Source organism: Monomorium pharaonis, chromosome 6 (genome assembly GCF_013373865.1).
Source record: "Monomorium pharaonis isolate MP-MQ-018 chromosome 6, ASM1337386v2, whole genome shotgun sequence".
Taxonomy (NCBI): Eukaryota; Metazoa; Arthropoda; class Insecta; order Hymenoptera; family Formicidae; genus Monomorium; species Monomorium pharaonis.
Window position 1 is genome coordinate 5094143 of NC_050472.1, and position 23875 is coordinate 5118017.

The 23875-nt window shown below is 35.3% G+C and overlaps 1 protein-coding gene across 2 annotated transcripts in view; it reads left to right on the forward strand.

Annotated features, from left to right (window-relative positions):
• Nucleotides 1-5422: 5422 nt before the first annotated feature.
• Nucleotides 5423-23875, forward strand: part of LOC105831653 (semaphorin-1A) — a 258749-nt gene continuing 240296 nt past the window's right edge. Inside the window, exon 1 of one of the 2 annotated variants that reach the window (XM_012671924.3) lies at nucleotides 5423-6107. The gene's annotated coding sequence lies outside the window, so the exon portion shown is untranslated. The remainder of the gene's footprint in view (nucleotides 6108-23875) is intronic. The other variant, XM_012671923.3, reaches the window with a different exon arrangement.

Below are 23875 nucleotides of genomic sequence, written 5' to 3' on the forward strand. Positions count from 1 at the left end.
TCAATTTTCTTTCATTTTTATTAAAGAAATGTCAATTTTAAAAGAAGAGTCTTCAAGTTCGTATTTCCGGAAAATAGGAATAATTTATAGTTTCCATAATTTTCGCACAGAGGTTTTCTAAATATTTAAAATGACTTGAAAATAAATCTGTCGGATGAAAGATGAGAGCAATTTTTAGTCATTCAGACAGCATATGTTTCTTTCCGTTACACATTTCAATCATTCAGACGTCATATGTCGCTTACCATTTTCGAAAATATCACGTATATCTACGCGTATAGATTGTCGCCAATGCGCTACTTTGTCTCGAAGGTCGATGCGTTTCTGCGACGAAGAAGAAGAAAACGTTGTGCCATGTATATAGGCTGGTTCACCATGCCGACCGGCACCTCCGCGACTCACCTGCGCTGAAACCTGATGCCGACGATAAAAATGAAAACAGGTTACACGGCAGCTCGCGCTCGAATGGCCACGCTGTACCTCCGAGGAACAGACCAAGTTGCTTCAAGGAAGAGGCCATCTTTTTCATTATCGTATGCGTCTCAAATCAACTGTGCTTCCTTTCGATCCAGTGAATTCATTCAAATATTCTCAAGTTGACTTTTCCTTAACCGAAATATCGAGGCACCAACAACCTTCGAGTTATGAATTATTGAATACGAACAAATCACATATCTGAAATAGTAATAAAATTAATAATAATTTCTTCAAAAATAATCTTGAACTTTTTACTTCCCTAACATACTTAAAACTTGTAATTATTGATTGAAAAATGATAAAAAAGTAATATCTTCTTATGAAATTTTAGATAAGAAAAAATTAGCTAAACCTTGATAAAATAATTTTATCTGCAGATAAAATATAATTTAATATAATTTGGAATATCTTTTATATATTGATTATAAAATCAAGCTTTAATTTTTTACGATTAATTGTTTTCTTTATTGAATAATTTTTCTTATCGTAATGAATCGAAATTTATCGTCGATAATTGGGTACAAACATTTGATTGTGTACGCTTTTGATTGATTTCCCTTTTGCTATTAACCTATAATCAATGTGCATAATAGCCTGATAATCGCATAAAATTGTGATTTATCGCAACATGATATTGAAGTAAGCGAGTAAGTTAAAGGCTATGCGAAAAATAACGTTAAAAAATTTGTTTTTTTATCCTCAAGGAGAAAAGATATTTAAATTCCTTGTAGAATTCAAAGAAAATAATTAACTCTCAGCAGACCAATCTGTTTTTCACTGTTTAATCAGACCAACTAAGTCATTAGTGAATGGTTGTTTTTTCAAAGGGATTTTGGGCTCAAAAAAATTCTGATGTATTATTTCAAGGGGATGTTAGCGATGTTAATTTTATCGATTTGATCTATGTATATAGTAATAAACATCAATTATATTTACAAACGATTTGTACATTAATAACCTACATGTGCACAAATTTTGAGACAAAATTTTCTTTTATACATTGAGAGAAGAAAGTTGTTAATTTGACTAAATTTTTCAATTTGATTAAATTTCTTCAATTCAACTATTTATATATTTCAGTCAAATATATAAATAGTTGAATTTAATCAAGTTGAAAAATTTAGCCAAATTAACAACTTTTATTAGTTAAATTAAAGTTTAAGTATTTTATATATTTAAGTTAAATGCATAAATACTTGAACTGAAGAAATTTAATCCAGTTGAAAAGTTTAGTCAAATTAATATTTTTTCTCAGTGTGCTAAAGCTTCTAGGACTATTTCTACAAAAAACCGTATTATTCTTTTTATATAATTCCGATGGAGAAGTTTGCCTGTGTTTAACACGCACAAAGTTCAATATTTTTGTGTGCAGCGAGGCCAGCGAGTGTTATCACGAGTCGACCGCAGAAGTCGATACCAAAACTGTAATTTTCTAATTGTTTTTACTTTTTGTATGAAATTGTTGACTCCACTTTCCGTTATATTTTAATTGTGGAAAAGGACAATTTTGTATAATCAACAAAAAGATTACTTTGCCTGAAGAATATCGCATTTTAATCAGTAAAACAGACCTGTCGCCAGCATTCCCTTATTTAGGAATTTGATTGTACTTTCTAAATTTCGTAGAATGAACATCATCTAAAAGAGAAAATTGAGTTCGTGCAATTTTTCGAATGTTTTGTTTCCCTTTAATAGGAGTGAAAATTCACTCTTACAGAATGAAAATTGAGCCTGTGCAAATTTTGAATGATTTTGAATGATTTTTCACTCCACGAGATTTGGCGAGTACAATATCTAACCCGAAACGTTTTTTACACACGTTTTTTCATTCAAATTTGAGATTGAAAGAAAAAAAAAATTAAAAATCTGAGCTAATTAAAAAAAACTCGTTAAAGATTCCAATTTAAAAAAAAAAAGAAGGAATGTAACGTCCAAGTTTGATTTTGTAAACTAGGGAAAGTAAAAGTAACCTGATGGATTATTATTTCTAGAAATTATTTTATTTTCAATTTTGTATATAAGATTAGCACTAATAGTTTCCATAGGCAGGAATAACCAGTTTAAAATTGTATTCCCTTTTTAAACGAGGTATTGATGCAGCAAAGTCACAAACAAGGTCGATATGCGACAGAATTGATCGAAGAATAACGTAACAAGGGACGAATTCGCCCATTATCACCACGCCCGTGCAGCGTCGCGCAGTCTGCAACGATACAGTCTCTCGCGCTTGCTCTTTGCCACATGCTGCTGTTCATTGTCCAGAGACTCGCTCCTCCCTCCCCCCCGTATATGTATATACCTCTCTACGTACATAGCGGCGCATGTTCCACGTACACAAATACGTGCGCGTGCGCGCGCGTACACGCGGCCGTCTATTACGGTCTGAAATAACTCGTGGCGAAAGAGAGCATGCACGCACATAACTATGTTATATCGTTTAACATGATACGCGCGCACGTTACACGCGTCACCGCTTTGTCTCGCAAACGCGCTTCCGTCGCGCGGAGAGCGGAATTATCGCCGCGAAAAAAAGTCCCTCGGGATCGCGCGAAAAATCTCGACCGAAAGGAAAAGCGAGCCCAGCGTCCCCCCCCCCCCCTCTCCCTCTCGCGCACAGAAAGTTTCTTTCTCGGCTTTTTACGGCCGATTATACGACCGATTAGCTCACTCGTCTTGGCGTTTTCGGTTTCGCCTTGCGGTCTGGCGTGGTATCGACTGCAATATAATGTAATGATATAATAACAGAGAGATAAACGCGGGCGAACGTTAACCGACCCCACGCCGGTAGAATCGGCCCTTAAATCGATTAAAGTAACCGCTCTGCGATTAAAGTAAAACCGCTCGCGGAGAGGGAGGGTCTCCTTTAGGCCAAACGACCCCCATACGGTCGGCGCGCGGTGGCTTCACCGGTACGCAAATGACGTGCATCGGGGAGGGAGGGCCAACACGTTCCTCTCGTCTCGAATTACAAATTAACGAGGGACTCCGCGGGACTCTCTCTCTCTCTCTCTCTCTTTTCTCTTGTAACTCTGTGTAACGCACGCCGCTGTGGTATTTCGCGAGCGTGTATATTAAACCCGCGGACACGCGGTGAGCGTAACACGGCCGCGTTGTCGTTGAGTTTTTAATGCGTTATCAAGGATTACGGTGCGCGCGTGCGCGTTATCAGGGCGCGGCGGTATTAAATGTTTGATTTATTCCGTCGAATTGTTTGAATTACGCGCGATAACGTATATGGGCATGGCCAATTACTCCTCGGCGCTATAAATGATCGGTCAATTTTAATTAATTACATTATTGTGTCCCATTCCCCTATTAATTGCATCTCGCCCTCTAAATATCCTCGCCTCTCCCGTGAAATTTCAAGAGGGAATTTACGTTTTAAATCAATTTCAGACTTTTTTTAAATTGAATTTTCCCTCTCGCTTTTATAGTTCGACACGTGAGCAGCAAGATTAGATTAAGTACGACGAAGAAGACAGTCAGAAATTTTGCTGTAATTGTATCGATCGAATTAGTCACCGATTGAATTAATCAAACTTCAGTCGGAGTCACACAAACTTAAACTTTATTAATTTTATTTAAATTAAAATATTGTCAATCGATTATATCGTTCAACACAAAAATTTCGTTATTTTTTTTTTTAGCAATACAAGAACAAAGGCTTTTTGGCTGAGTAAAATCCTGTTTACCAAAATGTTCTATCACGTTACAGTTTCCAAGAATTTGCAGTTAAAGTTAGAAAGAGGGCTTTTAATATATGATAACGTGTTAAAGAACTTTTATTGCAATTAAAATTAAATGTATTGTCAAAACTTTTAGTTCTCTTAAAAAGAATTTGTAGTTAGGTATAAATGTCAAAAAACACTAAAACAGCATTTTTCTGCAATTTTTATTGCAAATTTTTCACAATTATGACGTGATAGAACAATGCCAGTATTTTAATTGATTAATCAATTTTGTTGTGCGCAAATGTGGCTTTTACAAAGTTGTATTTAAATATGATCAATTGATTAATGAATTAAAAAAACTAATTTGATAAACGGGATCATATAATTATTTATTGTTACATAAAATTCTATCTACATTATCTAGATTATTAAAAAAAAAGACTTTATCTAGATTAGAAATTATTAGAATATATATCCCAAACAGTACACAACATCCAATAAACGTCCGATTTCTTTATTTTGTTCAAATGCCCATAGATGTATTATAAATGTTTTAAAAACATACATTATTGAACGTTCAAAATATATTCGTTTTTAGACATTTTAAAGATGTTTATTTTAGTTATTTAGTTAGTATATTAGTTAGTATATTTTGTGCAATTAATAAATTGCAAACAAATTAATTTCAATTTGCATTGAAAACAAACACTTTGCCTATCTTTTCTTTTTTAATTTTTTAAATGACCGAAATATATCTAATTTTGATAATTCGTCTTTAACATGTTCTGAATATTTAAGAATCTGATTTGGATGTTTCAAATATGGAACGTTCATTGTTAATACGTTTTTAAAACGTCTGTGTGTGCTGTTTGGGTTACATCTTTATCTTATCTCACTTCAGCCCTCAAAATACAACAGAAAACAAACAGAGCGTCGTTCTCATGCAATCTTATTTATCGAACAGTTCGTTTCCTCGACGTTTTCCCTGAGATGCCATTGTTTCAGAAAAATTATTACGTTCGAAAATCAGTCGTATGAACGTCGAGCTGTCAAAACTCGCCTCTCTCCCCCAAGCTAACGAACAGTCAACGGACGAGCGTCCGAACGTGGCGCGCGACGCGACGTAATAGGCGATAGAAGGAGTGGGGGGCGAGAGGGGAGGAGTACAGTGCCTCGACCGCGCGGCGGCGCAGGCGCAGCGCCGCCGCCGGCGGCGGCGCGCGGCGCGGGAGGGAGAAGAGGGGGAGAAGCGGCGAGGCGACCGAGCCGCCGCGCGGCGGTCAACGGCAGTCAACGGCAGTTGCGACTCGAGCGGCGAGTGGTGTGCGTTGTCGTTCCGTCCCGTACGTGTTTTTCCGCGGCCGGAGACTCCCGCTTGCGCGTTGTCAACGCTCCCGCGCGCGACTTCTCCTTTTCTTTTTCTTGGTTTCTTATATCGCGGCGGCGTGCACGACGCGCGCGCGCGCGCGCGCGAGAAAGAGGATTCACCGGTCGGCCGCGAGGATCAGGCTGCGTCTCGTCTTCGGAGGCGGTGTGCGACGACGGTCTGCCGGAACGTTGCCGGAGGAGAGTGACGCGTTCGCGTAAAAAGAAAGAAAAGGAGGCGGAGTGGTGTTCTTAGTGTGCTACACTTTATTGTGCCAAACATCGGAGTTTCTTCCGTGCCACCTCTCGCCCTCCAGTTTACGATTTCTCTCTCGGCGAGTTCTCCGTATATACGTGAATAGTTCGCACGGCGGAACCTTGGTGGACTTCACTCTGTGCGTCGAAGAGGGCCCTTCGCTGCACGCGGCTGCACGACGCCCGGCGAGCAAGAGCGTTTCTCTCTTTGGGGGACTTTCGTTGCGGCGAACGCGATCGGCTCGGCGGCGGCGGAGGAGGCGGAGGAGGCGGAGGAGGAGAAGGAGAAGAAGGTGAATACTCGGCGTAACACGGCGCGCCGTTCACCCGACTTGCTCGGTAAGTCCACTCTGTTCCCCATTGTCTCCGCGGGCAGGAATGCCTCGCGCCGATCTTCCCGCGGATCTTCTGCGGGGGTACCGGGGGGTGTCACGGCGACACACAACGCTCCGCTCATTCACCATCGCTCTACGCTCGCTCGCTCGTTCGCCCGTACGTCGCCGTGCGTTTCACGAGGCAAACGCGTCGCGTTTCCTTGCCGCCATATTTTAAACCGGCCATATTTGAAATCTGATGATAGCGAGTCCGGGCGACGCTGGCGCGATAAGGGAATTCGAAGTTTCGTCCTTTTTCGCTTTCGGCGTGAAAGGTGCCCGCCGAAAGCAGTCCGTTTCAAAGAGATCGGTCAGCTGAAAGGGTTTCTAACGGCGCGACAGGCGGGAAGCGGTGCAACGATGTGTAGAAAGTACAGACGCGACGAATTTAGAAGCGTCTGGGTTTTCCTCTTTTTTGGGGGGGGGGGGGAATTTTTTTTATTTAGCAACACTCGGCGCGCAATTTACGTTTCGCTCCCTCGCCACTGACTGCTCCGACTTTCGTATTTCGCGCGATCTTTTGTTCCGAATTGTATATCCGTTGTCGTACAGAGGTTGTTTATGTATATACAAAGCGAAGTAATATCATCATTTATTTAATATAAACTTTTTTAAAAAGTCAAAGTTATTATGAAATTTATATATTACGATGCGACAAATTTGGAGAAAATTGCTCAGTTTTGGAAACGAAACTCGATTTTTTGTTTGCTTCGTCAAATTATACAAAGTTTGTTTGTATAGAAAGCGAAGCGGTATCACGGTTATTTTATATGAATCTTCTTAGGAATTAAATTGAAGTCATAAAATTTATATATTTGATAAATTTGCAATTACTCAGGTTTTTTAAATAAAAATTAGCAATTTTTAAGTTATGTATTCGTCGAAAAGTTATACAAAGCTTGTTTGCATACGAAACGCAGTAGTATCGTCGTTGTTTAATATGGATATTTTTAGAAATTGAAGTTGGTACACTGAGAAAAAAATATTGTTGATTTGACAACATTTTCCAACTAAATTATAATTTTGTCAGTTCAAGAATTTATGCGTTTAACTTAAATACACAAATTTCAATTGAAATATTTATATAGTTAATTGAAATACATAAATATTTGAATAGACAAAATTTAATTAATTTTGAAAATTTAGTCAAATTAATAACATTTTTCTCAGTGTATTATTAAATTAAAGTCGGTAACATGAAAATTATATTATTGGAAACTGCTCGATTTTTTAAGCAAAACTCGGCACGCATATTTACATTCTACTCCCTATAGTTTTGCTCTGATTTTATATTTAACGCAATTTTTCAAATTGTGCGTATCCGTTGTCAAGTTACGCAGAACTTGTTTGTACACAAAGTGAAGTGATATCGTCATTGTTTAATATGAATCTTTTTACTTCGAATTGCTCTGTTTTTCAATCAAAATTCAGCACGCAATTTTTTACATTGTATTCCCTCGCTGGTAACTTTTCTCTGACTTTCATATTTAATGCAATTTTTCGTTTCAAAAATTGTATATCTGTTATCAATTATATGGAGCTTATTTATTATGTACAAAAAAACGAAGCGAAGTGATATTGTTTTATATAAACCTTTTTGCAAATTAAAGTTGGTATCATTAAATTTCAATATCATATAATGCGACAAAACATTATTGCGACAATTATTCGGTTTTTCAATCAAAGCAATTTACATTCTATTCCTCGGCTGTAGCTTGGTCCTACTTTTATATTTATTTAACGCAATTTTTTTGTTTTTAAGTGCGTATTGTTCAGTTATATAGAGCTTGTTCAAATAACGTGAAGTAATATTACTGTTATATGTGATATAAAACGTTATTTATTCATTTCTTGCACGCACAAATTGACTGATTTTAGCAATTTTTTAATTTGCTTTTATTTCAGTAATTATCGATGTTTTATTATTTTTATATTAGTTAATTATTATCTTATCGATTTTATTGACCGTACAAAACCGTGACGGATCTCATTTTAATGATACGCTCAATCTTTCCTTCATAAAAATATATGAAGCCCAACGATAGTTTTCGAGTTGTAAGTAAAAAAGTGATGCTAACCAGAAAGTTGCGATAATAAAATATGTATGTGTGTGTACAAGTTCCCTTGATATTTTTGCTAAAAAATTCTGCTACGTATTTCTCAGAGAATCTATCATTTAAGATAGTTCCGAGTTATGTCGGACCAAAAAAATGTGTATATCAACATTCATGACATATTGTGATGTATGACACGTAGTGATATATAAAGCTGAATTTTTTTTCTTTTTAAAAAAATTATTTTTCATCGCGTATATGAAACTTTAGATATAATTCAGGTCTATTCTTCTCGGTTACGGTTTCTGTTTTTTTTTCCTCTCTCCCAAATCCATAACATAAAGTGAAGGATTGGACAGTTAAATATAGAACGGATAAAACAATTCTGTATTTATATCAAAACCGGACTTGAACTTTGCGAAGCCTTGTTAAACTTTATTGATACATTTGTGTTGAATTTTTATATAATACTCGAGTATTAATTTACATAATTTGAATATTTTGGACTAATTCATATTCAATATTTCTTAGTGCTAGCATGATACAATTTATGGGTTGAATATTAATTAGTAATATAATAATAATGTAAATAATCGCGTCAGGCATAAATTTAAAAATAAATGAATACAATGTATTAATTTAACATATCATTAATGTTAATTTTATTGAAGAACTAGGTTCCCACAATTTACTTATGTCGCAATAATTTACACAATATTTATGTTTCCAACATGTTCATTAGTTCATTAATTAAATTAACATCAAAATTTTAGTGGAGCAACGCGAAAAATTTTTTTCGTTGGGTAAAAAATCTCGCCGCATGCAATTCTAATCTTCTAAAGTTAATCGCCGATTAAATTAATCGAAGTTTGATCACCCTAAGGGACCGAACGTGGGGTCCGTTGTCTCTCTGTCGCAATTAGGAATGCTGGTAGCGTTGAAAGCAACGTGCGACGCGCTGCATCACTCGACGCGGCAACGAACCACCCGTTTATCCTCGTTGTCGCGTTGTCCCTAGTTCCCTTTGTCATAAATAAATACACGCACGCAACAGCGATGCTCTCGATATCGCGCGCGCGTACTCCCACTTTTTTTTCAGTGTCATTTTTCGTTTTCCTTCTCTCTTCCTTTTTTTTTCGCCAACGCGGTCCATCGATTGCAATCGTTGTTCCGACAAGAGCAATTTGTCAAACAAAAGTTCGACCCGGGTGATGTAGGCTTTTACGAGCGACGCGAGTATATATACGATAAAAGTCGAGTCAGGTTGAAAGAAGTTGACGTTTAGCGAAGTTTTCGCGTCGATTCGATGCCCGGAGTAATGGTGATTTTAACGTGAGTGAATAAGTCCGTATCTTGCGAAATTTAAAGGAAGCACGAAAAAAGGAACTACAGGATTTGGCACGAAAATAATCGAGAAATTGAATAAAAAAATTAATTAGGAAAATTTAATTGTAGTTTTTCCGATGCAACATTTGCAAAAAATAAATTAAGAGAAGCGAAGACGTTTTTGCTTGCTATCAAAAACAATGATAGAATAATAATTGTTTGCTAATATAATTGTCATAATTTTTTTCAAATAAGAGATCTATAAATCTTGACATTTGAAATATTAATTATAATGTAAATATTATATATTCTGGATTAATTTATCATTAAACAAAGATAGATTAGTAAACAAGTTACACATAAATTAATTATATATAGTAAGTATGTGAAAAAATTAAGTTAAGTTATTATTTTAAAAAGTAAAAACGAAATTTAGCTTTATGAATATTTCTTTATTAATACATCTAATCAATATAACTTTTTATAATTGTCACATCTGTTTCAATGTTATATTTGGATTACGTTCTTCGATGAATTTGCTAACATGGTTAGCAAAAGATATTTATATCATTTCTTAGCAAGAGATATTTGTCTTAAATTAAATATTGAAGTTATTAAATTGAAAATATCAAGAATAATTTTATTATATATATATATATATATATATATATATATATATATATATAAAATTACAGCGTAAAGGAAAGAAAAATTTCGTACACTGAACAATGTTTCCCTTCTTTTTCGTCCCTTCCCTTTTTTTCATATCTGTAAATCTTGTTAATAACTTGTATGTAAAAAAAGTCTCGTGACTCGATATTTCTGTTAAAGAAGACACGATTCCAAATTTATTAAGTAGTCTCGCCACGTTCTGCTCATTTAAACATATCTTAGATACGACAGACGGAAGTATTCTTTATCGAGATCTCGATAACTGTAACAGACATCTAGACGCCACGTAGGATACGTAGGATTGTAATGAATGAAGACGTTCGGTTAACGAATACGGTGGGGGCGAGCGCGCTTGTTCCAATGGTTTATGAAGTTTTCTTGCGTCGCGAGAGCAGCCACGCCGTGACCACCAGCTTATCGTTCTCGAACACGCGTCGTTACGTTCGAGTCACGGGGGCCCCTCCGGCGGAAAGCTCGAAACCGGTTTCGAGCGTACAGAATCGTGTTGAGTAGCCGGTCGGCCGTATGCGCACTCGCGCATATGGACTCGCTATGACTTTCTAAATTTCCGTCGTGCGCATTAGGTCCTGCGATCAGCCGTCCGTTTGCATTCCCAGCCGGGGTGTCTGCCTGGAGGGAAAAACGTGGAAAACCTGAAGTTTACAGATTTTACCTGGAACTCTCTTTTTTTCTCTCTCTCTGGCGAAAAAACTCGGGCAGCTCTTGGGGGAAATTTTACCTGGACCCACCCTTTATCGAAGTTGCCTCTTCGAAAATCTCGATTCTATATTTTACTCTTTATCTGCGCTATGCCATAGTTTTGTTTGGGATTTTTTAATTTCTAGATATATTTTGTTTAGAATTTTAATTAATTTTTCGTATTTTGAAAATTATTCCTCATTTTTCCGTTAATTGTATATTTATGACAGTAAGTTATATTTATGACAGTAGAAATGTGAACGGAGATCTGAAAAATCAGACAATTCTCAGGAAATCTCTTTCCAAGTATGTTCGAGTAGACTTCCTGTTATCGTTCATTTCGATTTCTTGTGATATTGCGATGACTGTTGAGAAACGATTTTGATAAAATCACGATTAAATTTGTCGTAGCAAAAAAAAAACGTGAGTAAAAGAGAACCTCACTACTGTGACTCATATGCTCAAATCTCTTTCGTTTGATGGACAATATTTGAAACAATACTGTGCAGGTATAAATAAATGTTGGTATTTTTGTGTACATTTGGTTCGATACTCTTTTGGGAAAATAAAAAATTTAATAATTTTAACTTGTATGTTGATTTTTATATCTTCTAAAGCAATCGATCGAACTGTCGCAATCTACACGCAATTGATTATAATTACTCAGAGATAAAGTATTTATAAAGTTGTTAATTTTCTCATTTTGCATACTGCATCGAAGATCAATATTAAGTGATTTTTATGTGAGATATTATGAACGAAAATAAAAATGTCAAATTATTAATATTGGTTAAAGCGATTCCATCCAATAAAAAAACGGTAGAAGGCATTTCAGGAAATCGGTATCTTGTTTTTATTTGATGTACTTCTACAAATATCCAATAATACTATTTGTTTTACATAGATATTTATACGCTATATTTGTTATCTCAGAACTTTCCGATATCGAAAGATATCGGATCGAGTTTTGATGTATGGTACGTTTTTATTTTTAATGGAACATCATCGCAAACGACGGAGCATTTTCGCTATTTTAGCGAAGAGATAATCGAGGAGTAGGAGATTCGAGATAAAGATGAGCATTGATTTGCAGTATCCTCATTAGTGCGCGAGATGTCAGCTACAATAATTGGCTAATTAGGACCAGTATCCGTTTTTCAAGGTTTTGAATAAAGACCCACGGTGAAAGAAACAAAAATTAATTATACGCCACGCGCAGGAGTATTATCAACATTTTCATTGTTGTTCCGTCCAAAAGCCGAATTATATTCTTTCGTGCGTTCGCGTTACATCTGATACGCCCGATAAAATGAGTTGCAAGTTACCTTTCGACTGGCGTGGCGTACATAAGCTGCTTAATGGTACGGAGTATCGTTCGTATTTGTGCCCAAACTGTCTTCATGACATTTTGTTGAATTTGTAATGACGTTGCAGCGCGCGCAATGCCGCGAAATATCACAAGAAGACGTTTATTTGCTGCAGTGTACGCGCGTTTCTCAGAGATATTCAAATATAGTAGTGACGCGCTAGTAACGTCTTAGGCTGTGAATGTCAAAACTCTTATAGCGTTTTCTACTGGAAAAACTAGTGCAACACTGGTGCACACTGAGTGCAATTTTATTGTTCCACTGTGAAAATCAGTTCACATATATATTTTCAGTGTTTAATGTTCTACTGACAAAATTGGTGCAGAAAAATTGCACTGAGTGCAACTGTTGCTCCACCGTCCGCTCTTTCGAGACGGTAAAAGGTGCCAGTGCAAATTAAAATAGATGTTATATTCGTGCTTTAAGGTATTACATTAAAGTATATGTTTTCTTTTTATAATATTTTTAATCAGTATTTTTATTGAAGTCCCTTTTTGTATAGCGTGTAAGAAAATTTAGTTGGCTATTTTAGTAGTACCGTTCGAACTAAAGACAGTTGGGGTTATTAATTATGCTTTGTTAATATTAACCTTAAAACGCACTTTATTAATATTAATCTTTAAATTATTTTTATTTTTATATTATTGTAGACGTAATATATAAGAAAAATTTTTGTGCACAAAAAATTTGTACACATTTTACGATTGCTACATTATTGCAGATAATTTTACAATTTTTAAAACAATTTAGAATTATCAAAATCATGTAGTTTCTTTTTGTTTGCATAAAATTTTTTTTACATATCACTTTTACAAAAAAATATAAAAAATAAAGAAATACCCATAAAAGTGAGATGCAAGAAGTAAGTTATAAAAAAATTAAAAAAACAAAAAAAATGTTTTTAAAAATGAAAATATAAAATAATAAAACACAAAAAACACAAAAATGTGAAACGGGGATAAACTCTCGTTGCCTTTTCGTCGGTTATTCCTGGATTTGGAAAATAGAGATTACTTCTCTTTATTAAGTTAGATCCGCTATTTTAAATTCTATAATTTTTGTATTGAATTTGTTTTTAGCAAAACGAAGAAAAACTTTTTACCACCAAACTCAAAAATATTTCTATACCGTGAGCTTAAATGCAACGAGTTAATTACTCATACATAGAAGGGATATTGGTTGCACCCTTAAAATCGCACCATTGTTGATATTAAAAAATACGTGTCTATTATTTTTGTTTAGAAATATACCAGTTTCATTAAAATAGGCGAATCACACAAAGATAGGGTTATTTGTGAGTAATGTTTATTTATAAAATAATAATATTTATAATCTGTACATTTAGAAACATAAATAATCTAATCTAATTGTTAAATTAAAAAGAAAGAAAAGAAGTAGACACACACTATCAAATTTAACTTGCACGTCAAATTTATTATATTAGAGTTTCTAGGATTAATTACTAGTCTAATTTTTTTCACAATTGTGTAATTAATAGAATATTGTGGCAGATATATGTATTTTTATCCGGATAAGATTATTTATAATATAATCCAGGTATATATTGCAAAAAAATCTGCTCGATTTCGATGGTATATGAATTAATTATACAAATATGTATAAATATTTAATTCTCTGCTTTATGAATAACTTAACGAATAATTAAGACTGTATGCGTTTATCTTGGAAATACATTAAATTTTTGTTATCTTTAAATAGAAAAGTATGAGGACTCGCACCGACTAAATTTAAAACTGAATCGATTGAAGTAAAATTAGTAAAAACAAAAAGGCTCTTCTAACAAATGAAAGATGGCTGATGCAACGATGTGAATGAGTATCTTCTTGGTATTTTAAAGCGCAAAGGCAAGTTATCAGTGGGACAAGCGAGAACACTCTCTAAGCACGTAATTTCATTAAGGACTTTGTCAAAGAAATTTGTTATATGATAGACTGTCGTGTGAAACTTGTGAACTTAGTACCCTGCTTTTAATAAATCGAGTTTTCAATTAAGCAAATGCTAATATTTTGCGTTCGTGGTTATAATTTATTAGGAGGATTTTTATGACATTTTAGAAATTCTAACGTTTTAAAGATTATTACTAGTAAAGGTATTTATACAGGATGTCCCAAAACATGTGGGTCAACGCTCGTAAAAAGGTAGAAGGGATCGAGATGAACATAAAAGTCCTTCTTCGATCCCTTCTACCTTTCTACCGTTTGAAAGTTATAATGCAATTGAAACATAACTTTGCCAATTTTCGAAATATCTGAAATTTATTTGAATACTATATGTTATCTAGTTAAACTATTTACAACTGTTTATAATGTTTCATTTGTATGCGTGTATAGTGCTTAGTTTAAAAATTACACTGTTAACAATCAATTAGAAACAGTCGCAAACTCGAAAATTATCATTATAAGCAATTACGATGAATTCTAAATACAGCACGACACAAGTGGATTCGAGATAATTTGAAACTTGAGCGTATATTTCTGATCGATTATTAATATTATGATATGTTTTTAAACAATTCGACTGCACAAATAGAGCTGAAAAATTACAGCATGTAACAAAACGAAATATTAACATTTTTTCAATTGGAATTTGATACATTAAAAATTGGAAATGCCAAGTTGATAAAGATTCGTTAAAGTCCTGTCGTTAAACTCCTATTCGTTTTCTGTAAAAGAGAGGGGAAAATAAAAATGATACGCTTGATTGCGCTTATGGAAATGCGCGCGGTTCCGTGTGAGAGTATTTCTGCAATTTCGCCGCCGAAGGAGCGAAAGCATCCAAAATACTTACCGCGATAGTTACGTGGAATTTAGATGTTTCTCTCTCTCTCTCTCTCTCTCTCTCTCTCTCTCTGCCTCTCCCTTTTTCTCTTTCTTTCAACATGTACATTCTCTCTTTCTCCCTCTTGTCTTCTTTCTCGCGCATATTTTCGCAAGAGCATACGACAAGCCCGCGCGATATTATTTTCTGCGCGTGACCGATTACCGTCCTTCCTACGATTTCCGGCTAAGTACATTATTCAAAGCACAGCGTTATGTATCTCACTCGGCTCATTAATTCTTCATTAACACGAGTACGATACGCCTGCCACTCAGCGATTTGCGTTATAACTTTGTAATATCATGAGATCGTGCTGCTTTATGCGGTCGACAGCGTTATTCGAAATTGCGGTTGGTTAGCACGTAGCTCACTATATCGATAAATTGTTCCTCCTTTTAAAAGCATTCGATACTTTTTTACAATGTAGTTATTTTCTATTTATATATAGACGTACATAAATGTTTCATTTTTTACACAGCTGGATTTGACATTACTAAAGTAAAATAAAATTGTAATAATTAATAGAAAAATGCTTAAAATAAGCACATATCGAAAAATTGAAAAGATTTGTTTTGTATAAATGAAATGATATTTGTGTGTATGTGTGTGTGTATGTGTGTGAAAAAGGACATTGACGCTAGCTCGGATGTAGACTGGATATATGGATACCGATTTTATGTTTAAATGATGTTAAGAAACGAATGTGCACTGTGTTTTGCCGTAAAGAAAATCTAGAATGTCAAGAAAATAGGTCGGGATTGTCTCGTCTCTAACATTTACACCAGCAGCGTGCTGCAGGTCGGAGAGTAGTGTTGGCAGAATGCTACATTGCCTTGCAAATAGTCCGAATAACATTGCGGCACGCCATAAGTAAACGCATTCACACGATTATATGCAGGATCTGGCAAATAAAGGAAAAGCACGCGGTATTTAACTCGCTTCATTAATTGTTTTCCGCGTTTTATTGCGAGATATACATAAACAGATGTTTAATCTACTGATTATGCATTTTACGTGACATTATTAAAATTTGCAAGTTGGTAATTCGCTAATTACAATTCGTATTACGTATTCTTTAAAAATTTCTATGGTTTTTTGTTTTTTAATGTTTTTAAAATTGTTAGTTTATACACATAAGAATGCTTGATATTTTTTAAGTACAAAGTATCATTAAATTGTGTGGAATTAATATTTATGTTATTATTAGATGCTCAATTACTAGTAGTTAATAATTAGCTGCATTGGTCTAGATCTAGATTAATTCACGCGAAAATACAACACTACGTATAATTACATAATATTTTCGTTTAATTCTCGTTATGTGGAATTAGGCGTATATACATTGTACGTACATACATATGTAAAACAATACGTGAGAAACTAAAATAAGACTCATAATTAAATATTTAAAAATTATTATTATTTTATTTGTGAGTTAACCAAATTATTACATCGTAAACATACATTATATTGTTTGTTTCCTGTGTCATTATGTATTCATGACGGAAGAGGTAATAAAATATTTATTATAATATTATCTATGAAGAGGTCAATGTATTTTCGCACAGTAATATTTTAATTCCGTGTGTGTTTACGCTATTTCCTAATTTGTCTAATTTCGGATTTCGCTTGGCTTAATGCTTTTAGCATAAACACTAATGTGCTTATTTAGTCACAAAATATAAATACAGTTTTATAATACAGATAAGAGTACATAAAATTTACTTATTAATAGTTTTTAAGCATTAGTAAAGAATACATAATATTGTATATTTTAAAATTTTTTAAAATTACTTTTGTACGAAAAATTTATCTTTTTTTTTCTGATATCTGTTTGAATGTAGTTGTATGAGGTTTCTCTAAATTGCAAAGCTTTATTTTAAACAAAGTAATATTGAAAAAACGATTATTTCCATTATAATAAAAATTACTTTGCAAAATTGTGCAGTTTAGTTAGTTTTCAACTTTAACTAGTACAAATACAATCAATTTCCTCGCAGCATTTTAATAATTCGTGAAATTAAAAAGTTTGAAATTCCTTCCCAACGAAAAGGAGTAATATCGCTGTGAACAGCTGATTCTACACTCCGGCGTGTGCGATTCATGTAATTCCAGGTCGGTTGCGTTCGCGAAAGAGAAAGCGGTTCGTGTATGGTCGTCAATAAAAAATACGAACTCCGCATCGTTGAAACTTTTCCTCTTGTGAATTACAGTGCTACCTAGACAAAACAGTGAAGTTTTTCTTTTTTTTTTTTATTTTTTTTCATCAACACATCGTTGATGGAAAGAACGAAGAAAAGCAGACGACTCGGAACGGAGCCAATCGCGTATTTATAGCATGGTGAATAGAAACGCCGCATTGGTGCCATCCAAGCGCCACGTTTTATTTCTTGGTTTCCTTGCTTCTATTGAATTGATTGACAAACGAAAAACTCGTCATTTATTTACCCGTTAGGTGATTTGCATGATTCCATCGAATGATTGACAAATGATAAATTTGTCATTTATTTATGATTAGATAATAATTTTATTGTAAAAAGATTAAATTATAATGACAAGAGAGAATGTACATATATTTTGATGTTTATTTAATGGCAAATAAATATATACCAAAATTTACACTAATATTCTGAGCGAAATATTGTATATTTATCGCTTAAATTACAAATAAAATTGTGTTGTTATATAAAAATATATTTCTTTTTTTAACATTTTATAAAACTGAAATGCATATATTTTACTATTTAATATTATAAAAATTGATGATTATTAATAAGTATATTTTAATAATATATTATGCATTTAACTACGACATGACAAAATATGTTAAATATGTATGTAAAATTATACTATTCTGTTTCCTCTCGTACATAATTATAAAATTTATAAAATTTTGCGTTTGATACTGTAAGTAAAAAATAGAAGGAGATAAATATTTTTATCCTAATATTTTAATATTTAATTTTTTAATTTGCTAATGGAAATATGAATTAAATGTTTCATTCAAGTGACCCTTTTGAAAAACGGATTTGTTAAAGATAGACATTTATTTAAAGCGTCAGTTATTCATAAATGTCATGTCAATTTAATACATATGACTGACACCATTGTGTCTATTTAGTGCTAGAGTTATTGCTCTTATTTTTGGTTCGCCGTCCTTGATACGTAGTCATCTGCTTTATCATTTTGTCGATTTTTCATCGACGAGGTTATTGCTCACGTCACATTTCCACTTTCAAATATGGGATTTCGCATCACATTCTTTCGATGTCGATATCCGAACAAGACATCGATTTCTTTTATTTCATTTGACACTTTACACGGCGCTATCTTCGTTGATATCTGATTACAATTTTCGTGATCTATAATTCTTCCTCTCGTTCTTGAACGTTTTAATTAACTGTTATCACGAGAGAATGAATTAATTATTTAACGTATGGAATGATATTCGATACCTTCTCAAGTGTGAATACTTGTGTAAATTTTTTTCTTCTTACTCCAAAATACATGCTGTATCTTATTAGTAGGGAGATTGTTACGTTCTATCGTTTATCTTTCCTTAGAAGTCGTGTCTATATTTGATATTCAAAAGCGAATGCTATAAATTTTTTGCTTGCTCATCCTTGTATTCAATTATAATTCACGTTACGATGCTTCGGTGATAAAATTTTTATTTTTAAGTTTTCAGACGACTCAATTATATAAAAATCAAAGTCAAGTTTTCAAACGATTCGACCGTATAAAGATGAAAATTGCTCCAAATATCTGAAACTGAAAGTTCTCGAAAAATGTTTAAAGTTCTTAATGTCTTGAATAATGCGCGTTTATTCGATAAATTTTTAGTGATATTTTAGTGTAGAAATAATAAAGTAGAGTTAAAATTAATAGGAGGATTAAAATAGAAAGGGACGTAAGGCAGCGATTGATTGATTCCGGGGGATGAGGTAGTAATGACAATGCCATTGTTCGAGTCGTGCTCATATTTGATTAGAATTTCCATTACAGCATAGTTCGACTTTTTTTTTCCTTTCGCGACTCGCCTTCGACTGATCCTGCGAACGAATCGAATGAACGAACGAACGAACGAGTACGACTATTACCGACTCTGTCGTCGGTTGCCAGAACGAACGAGTGTGAAGGTAGAAGGGGAGGCCAGGGGAGGGTTATTACCTCTCAAGGAGTAAGAAACCGGCGTGGGCCAGGTACACTCCGGACGAGAAGTTCCGTGATGTAATTCAAAGAGTAAACTCTCATTTATTATCTAAGCCTGCTTGTGTTTCTTTCTTTCCTTTGGGTGATTTGAGGTCGATTTGTTTCTTAACGTTTTGCAAGTTTTTGAACAATAAACCTGTAACGGTTGACTTGAAGACCGTAGCCGAGACACATTTTATTATTTGATCAATTACATTCTGACTGACTTTAAAACCGGAATTTTAAGTTAAGATCAAATTATACAGATACGCGATGTAAAAAATTGTAGAGGTGCAGCAAGTGTGATAGCTTATCTCGATATTTTCGCTAAGAAGCGATAATCGCTTCTATATTTATTAGGAAGCCACGCTTAAAAAGACTTTCTGTAGCGCGTTCGTGACGTGCGATGTTAATCTTTCGAATGCGGCCTGAAATCTTTGAAGAGTTCAAAAGCGTCGTTGTTTTTTTTTTAAATCAGTTTTTGCTACCCGTATTGTTTAGCGTTATGGGATCTAATTTTGAAGGCTTAAAAGGCTATAAAAAGTTATAAAAGGCTATAAAGAAATTCAGGCTTTTATCGCTTCAGATAATTTAGTGTCCGCCTATGCGCTTGTATTAAGTCGTATAACTTATCCCGTACATATTTTTGGTTACCTTTTCTTACATGGGCGATTGCGCAACGTGTGTATGAAAATAATGCTACGAAATAATACTTTTGAGGCATGAATTTATTACGGGCCTGTGACCGAGCCGATTATCGGCAGCGTACAGGTTGCTCGTACGTAATTGCATGATATATAGATGTATATAGGCGAGTATGAAATTATGACGTACGCGGTGAACCGCATACCGCGTGCTTGAAAGCTATAACGAGATACGTGACGCGCTTACATTTACACGGGTATAGCCCGGCGCTCATTTCGCGACTTACGCACGCGAGGAATGCAATCCACGTGTAATGATAAAAACAATATTAAATACATGTGGCGTAACGCCTGGACAGATTTACGGCGCTGTGTTCCTTCCACCTGTGAATTTCGCCGAATTCGAAGTTGATTTTTCTTTGAAAACCGTCGAAAGGCTGATACGCGCGTTTTAAATCGCAATTTTTTTTTTTTTAAAAGGATTTTTCGTACACTGGATTTCGAAAATATAAGCAAATGAAAGAGAATTACAAACGAAGTTGTTTTTTTTTTTTTTTTTTTTGAATTTTTCAATCGCCAAGTTTCAAGGCACGGACAAATGAACGAACGAATTTGAAGCGGATTTCAATTGAATAGTTTACAATTTGAATATTACTTATAGCGAGTTTGACTGGACGCACCAGTGCGCACTGATGCACATTAAAACCGTTGTATACGAAACAGCGTAAAGTTACATGTTTGTAGGAAACCCTTCAATTTCGCGTAGAAATTTACGTGCGCGTTTCTATCAAATCACGCTTAACAACATATATATTACATGATGATCTATTGCAAAATCCGATTTAAAATGGTTGATAAATAATGAAAGCGGAAACTAAACTGAAACATGCATGATAATATTTTGAGTTGCGAGAGAACACCATGCTTTTCCGGCAGGTACGAGATACATGATGGTGGCATATCGCATCATGTATTTGTGTCCTCGCTGGCTTAAAATTAATACGTTGGCAGTGATTAATTTTAATTGTCGTCCATTAAAATAGATTATTGAATTTCTCCGCATTGTTTCAAGCGCATTCCTGTACAACCATTCACGAACTCGTCATTCGTGTAATGAAAATGCGTTTGATGAATATCCTTTGTATATAGAGCACTGCTTTGTACCATGTTATTTTTTATTGGTAATTAATTTTTTTACTCTTTCTCTTAGGAAATCAATTTAGTAATTACGTCGAGATCGTTTTTAAATAATTGACGATTAAAATTTAAATATTTTTTGTGCATTAAAGCAAATTTGCCTCTTTAAAAAGGGAAAACGAATGATAAAGTCACATTTTTCAATAAATTTCGAACAGTCTTGCCTTAACAGAAAGATTGTTTTACAAAGATTCATTTCAACATTAATTTAAAAAAAGTTTGTTACTTAATGATAATATTAAACTGGAACACCTGACGTTATTATTATCTTTAAATAACACGCAAAAGGTAGACATTTTTTTATTAATCAAATGAAAAATAAAAGCGATAAAGAGGATTAAGGTGTTGCGCAGCTCGGGTTTTGGACAAACTGAAATTTCGTGTACAGCCTGTCGTGGTTTAAATACCGCTATAATATACTGCGCGGGTATACCGAGAAGGATTTAAACGCGCGCAGAAAAGTCGTCGTCGACTTTCACGTTGCTTTATTATGCGTAATTGGCTACTGCATTCGTCCGTGGAGTTTCACGACATCGCGCACGACGTGAATGGAACTTGCGTAAAACTTTTACGCAAGCCACGGCTCCTGCACTGACTGAGTTATTCCGCTCTCGTATTTTCGGCTACGTACATGTATGTTTCTAGGCACTGATGTGAGAAGATATACATTTCCGGAATGCGCAAGCGGAATTCGTACAGTACGGATTATGTGCACAAAAGGATAATATGATTGTCCACTTGCATTTTGCGATTTATGTTTAACGACGTATGTATATGGGAAAAACGATTTTGTTAAAGTTTCTAAAAATTTAGTTGAATGTAGACCAGAAAATAATGTTGGATTATCAACATAATTGTGTTGCTCAAACTGACTGCTAGAATGTCAAAAACTTTTTGCATTACGGTTGAATATTCTTCACAATTATTTTAATGATTCAACCAAATTATTTTCAGTATTTACGCGTTTCAGTTAAGTCTAAGCATAAATACTTAAACTTAAAGAAATTTAATCAAGTTGGAAAATTTAGTTTAACCACAAAACAACCTCATTTTTTTTCTTAATGTATTTAACTAAATTTTTTAATATTTCAACAGAACCATGTAGCCTTTCAGGTCTCGAAATTTCAATTTTGTTTCTTCTTTGTGTAAAAACAAAGAGAATAAATAATTAAATGTAATTATTTCGAAGCAATAATTTTCATTCGTACAATGTTGAAAGAAGGGTTTTGTAGGAATACAGTAACGTTTATAGAAACGTTTAAATCGGGCATTGTCATAGCTATAATAGGGCTAAATATAAGTATCGGCTTGATATTCACCAGCCCTGGCGGGTGTAATCTACGCGCGCGCTTATAGCCACCGCGAGAATCGGCGTGAGAGGGAATAGAATATCTATACCTTAAGTACAAAACAACGGGCTTAACCAGGCGCTACCAGCTATGCACGGGCAGGCTCCGTCGAACGTTAAACTTTTCCTCCAACCACCTTGCGCAGCCGGCAGCAGCCTCTCTCGCATTCCAACAGGTGCGAAACGCGTCACTGCGCTTCGGCGGAAGGGAAGACGCGCTTTTATCACGTAGAATGCAGGCAGACGCGCCGTAGGTTGCCGACGACGAAAGCAGGAGGAGACGGGAATGTTTACGTAGCGTCTTCCTGTACGTGTACGCGCGTACATTTACATGTATACGCACGCGGGGAGGAGGTGGCCGAGGGGGGGGGGGAGGAAGAGGGATGAAAAGTAGTCCGCGGGGGTTGAGCGCGGAACGCCGCCGCGAAATCCCTTCCTTTGTATCCTCCGGCACGGAAAATTCGCTAATCCCTCGAGCTGTTGCTCGTAAACGAACTCTGCTGCTTGACTCGTTTCGACACCTTGCGCGCGCTGAAAGGACAGGAAATAATAACGGCGCGCGCGATGCATTTTTTCCGTGCGCACGTTATGCACTTTGTCCGCGTATGTGTACGAAAAAGAGAAAAGAAAAAAAAAACAGTTTACGTAACGACACACACGCGACGTGACGTAAAGTCCCTCGTCGTCGCGCGCCGAGACAGCCTCGAAAATTTTAACTCAGCGAAGTTATAACCTCTCGCGGCATCAACAATTGACTCTTTATACGCGCGATTGATTTTACTTTCGTTTACGACGCCGAGGTTTTTCGGACACCCCGTATATACATCGACGAGTGCAAGAGGGGCTGATCGTGACGCTCGAGCACGAACGTCGCCGCGCGTTCTCCAACGTAACGTGGCAAACGGCCGGTGATATATAAGAAGCTAGCCCGTGGCGTTTATGCCACGGACTGTACGCGAGCGAATGGTTAGCCTTGAAATCGGACTGTGCTCAGGACCGCGTCGATGCTTTCCACTGTCTCTCCCGTTCAGCCGAACCCCGCGCGCGGGTTGTTGTGTAACGTGGGCAGTCACGATGCGCTTTCGCCCTGCGCTTCTTTCTCTCCGTCCGTCGGCATGTATCCACATACGCGTAATACGAGATGTATATCGGTCCTTTCTCTCCCTTTCTATTTTCCCCGGGTATTCTAGATAACATTGACCTACGAGATGCGGCTCTATACCCACCATGTTATGTTTCGATGTTTCAGGAGCACGTGAAACACCAAGTATACCGTGAGTGACTTTTCTTGATAGACTTGCTCCTGTATAAATTTCAAAAGTCATTAAGATATTATCAATGTGCAAACAGAGAAAAAAAGTTATTATTAGTAATAGTATAGTTTTAATTTACGTAAA